General features: G+C 41.1%; 1 long non-coding RNA gene across 1 annotated transcript; it reads left to right on the top strand.

Annotated features, from left to right (window-relative positions):
• The first annotated feature begins 269 nt into the window (after nt 1–269).
• Nucleotides 270–1,571, top strand: LOC122866735. The gene is made up of 2 exons (XR_006375795.1): nt 270–399; nt 1,351–1,571. It is a non-coding gene; the product is annotated as an uncharacterized LOC122866735 (long non-coding RNA).
• Nucleotides 1,572–3,238: the final 1,667 nt, after the last annotated feature.

Genomic DNA, 3,238 nt, shown 5'->3' with positions numbered 1-3,238 from the left:
CCCCCCCTCCAACATATAAACACATACTCTTCAGAGTTTTCAGAAAAGACAATCTGTGTGCTGTCAAACAAGGCGAGGAGTGAAGTGACCTTGCAATCATTCCTCCAGGGGCGGAGCTTCCCCCTGACAGAAGATTGGAAAAACGTCTGCTTGGATTTTGTTGCTAGGCAGCAAGGCCCTGCAATGACAGCGTGTCAACAATGAGAAATAGATTGCGCCTGGTCGCTGGAGATGCATTTGATTCATGGCTGCTCTTTGAGTGGGAGCTCCTCGCCACGCATGACTCGGGCTCGAGGTTCGGCCTGCTAGGAGCAACATTCATGGGCGTGCTCTTTCTGTATGTCACGCCGGAAATCGTCATTTCTCTTCAATGGCAAACGACCTTCAAATTACTTTAATGTGAGTCATCTCAATGCAATGTAACATTCTCATGTGGATCAATCAGCTTTTAGCAATATTTGAAACTAAATGTGGTGGCAGTTTGGGGGCTGTTTGCTCATGTTCAAACAAAACGAAAAAAGTACCCGCACACTGCCATCTTGTTCCCAGTTCTTCTTTGATTCTGCATGGACTCGACAACGTTTCCACCACAATTAGTCTTCTTCTGTCACCTGTTTGTGCAGCTTATTGTTACCCAGCACCTGCTAAAAATATATGGATGTGCATGATCAAAACACACCCACAAAGACCGGGTCAAGCAGATTAGCTGAGGTTTAGAGTGTTAAACTCCTCAATAAATAATACCTAAGGATGTTTTTGTCCAAATTTTAACTACTTTGTTGCTTATTTAGCCATGAATATTTCATGTTAGTTTTTGTCTTCAGGTGGTAACAATCTCCACCTATCTTTGTTTTTTTTTTATGACTTAACTGTGTCCCCACAAGGACAAATGAACCAGGTAGATGCTTTGTACAGTCCCACAACACATGCAGCTAATCAGTTTCAGCACACTGTACAGTTGCTCATACATTGCTCAGGTGTAAAGATACACAGCAGAGGCTAAATATGCAAGATAAAAGGAATAGTTTGTTTAAAGGAATAGTTTGGCTTTTTCCCCCCAAATGTCAAACTACTCCTTTACCATTGCATTATTTATGCATAAGCAGATATGGTATAATTGGTGGATAGTTCATTGTTATTAAGCCATTTGTGTTTACAGTGATTGCATGAAGGTCGGCAATTAAATATAAATTATGTTCAAATAAATACTACACATAGGCCTTCCTTTACTACACAAAATGAATGTGATATTGATTTGCTGATGTTAAAAGTCAAACAGCACATTTTGAGAGAAAAAAGACTTCATGTCCTAGTTGAAATCTCAGGTTTGCATGGGTTTTGTTTTGGCAGAGCCACTCGTCTGCAGTGAGACAAAACGCAGAAAAATGATCTGTACTGATGGCCTCAATGGGAGTTTGATCACTTCTTAACAGTTCCTCACCTCTTTCAGAGCCCATTACCCTTGAGAGAACTGTAATGGCGGTGAGAGACTCATCTGCAGAGCAGGTTTTGTTCACAGTGACGGTAAAAAAAAGATAAAGAATAAAATAAAAGTCTCTTAAAGAATCCTGTTTGGAGTCTGTGTAATGCTGAATCATTTTTAGTCTGCACAGAATCATCTGTGTGTACGTCCACGGCTTACAACTATGATTTATAACCACTTTTAAAGAATATTGTAGTTTTCTTTCCTTTGTGTCTCATCTTCCAAGCAAACAGCCAGGCTGCAGCAGGCACGGAAACATGGTTGGCTGGATAAACAATGTATCTGGCATTCAAACATAAAGTCGCACATAGGCTGCACACCTCCTGCGGTCCAGGAATTAAAATTATACTGTGTGTCTTTTTGATGCTCATACAGTGTCATATGTAAATGAACAAATCAGAATTCAGATGGGTCCAGCCATAGACTCTGTAGGTAGAGGTTAAAAAAAGAAAAATGGTGAAGAGGAGTGGGAGAATTGACAGGCAGGAGGCAAGTAATCACACTCACACCTGTTTGTGATGATGGTGGGGGTGAAATTGTGTGAGATGAAGTGAATGTGGAGGGGGGAGCAGAGAGATGGACGAGTGTGGAGAGACACTCAAAAGAGCCACAAGTGGCCCACTGTTCCCCGGCAGCAGCACCTGCCTCGCCGCCTCCCTCCTCTTCATTACCCGGCAACAGAACTCCTCTTAAGGCCAGTGGACAGGGAATTGGGGGGAAGTGCATGGGTGTGTGTGTGTTACATCACAAAGAAGGTCTTTTACTGGCCACATACACAAATTGTGCCAGGTACTTCCTTCTCCCCCCCCTTCATCCATCATCCTCTGGTGGATCTAATCTGGGAGATGCAAAATCTCATTCACAAAATATCACTTTTTAATGTTTTCTATAAACTGCTCCAGATGACTGACTGATGTTCACTGACGTATTATGGAGAGAGTAATTGACCGTTCGTTAAGCCCCACTCCTCTCATACTGTTGTATGAGAGGATGTTCGTCAACCTTTCGCACAGCACATATGCAGTTCACAATAATAATTCACTACTCAAAATTCTTAGTCATTTTTTAAACAATGGCTCCTTGATTTCAGACCGAAGAAGACCTATACAAAAGCAGCTTTTCATTTTTAGCCCACAGTCGTCTATTTTGCCGGCTGAAACAAATATGTTGCTAGCAGACTTTATAGCTAGCTAGATACTGGACTAGATAGCTAGCTGATTAAGCTAACGTTAGCCCCATGAGTTGGTTGTAAACGTTGTCTCCGGCTGCACCATTGTCCTTGTATTGCAGTATAAAGCTAGTTAGTCCTAGTAAAAGAATATAAGGAAAGTATGAAAGTATGCGTAGCTTGTTTTCCCTTTTAATGACGACTAACTAATGAGTTTGACAAATATAACACTATCTCAAGTAACACTGTCTGTGGTCGCTAGAGTGTGAACTTCCCCAAATACTATAAAGGGCAGGACTGAGCTGCTAACATTTCCCTAACCTTTTACTTAACTTGTAACCCCACAAACCAATGTAGCATAATACATTAGTTAAATTGTATTAACTATAACCATATTTAACTACATTAACCATGTGCTCCTTGGCTTTGGAATTAACACACGGTTACTACTGTAGGCAGTAAGCTATAGTTAGCTGGACATGCTAACGACTGGAGCTTACATTAGAGCAGATAAACTGTTAAATCCATTCCTTACATTTTTGCTCTTATGTTTTGGTTTTGGAAAGGCTAGAATAAAATACACTGTC

This window comes from Siniperca chuatsi, linkage group LG19, assembly GCF_020085105.1.
Source record: "Siniperca chuatsi isolate FFG_IHB_CAS linkage group LG19, ASM2008510v1, whole genome shotgun sequence".
Taxonomy (NCBI): domain Eukaryota; kingdom Metazoa; phylum Chordata; class Actinopteri; order Centrarchiformes; family Sinipercidae; genus Siniperca; species Siniperca chuatsi.
The sequence above is the reverse complement of the archived record's forward strand: the minus strand, read 5'-3'. Positions and strand labels throughout refer to the sequence as shown.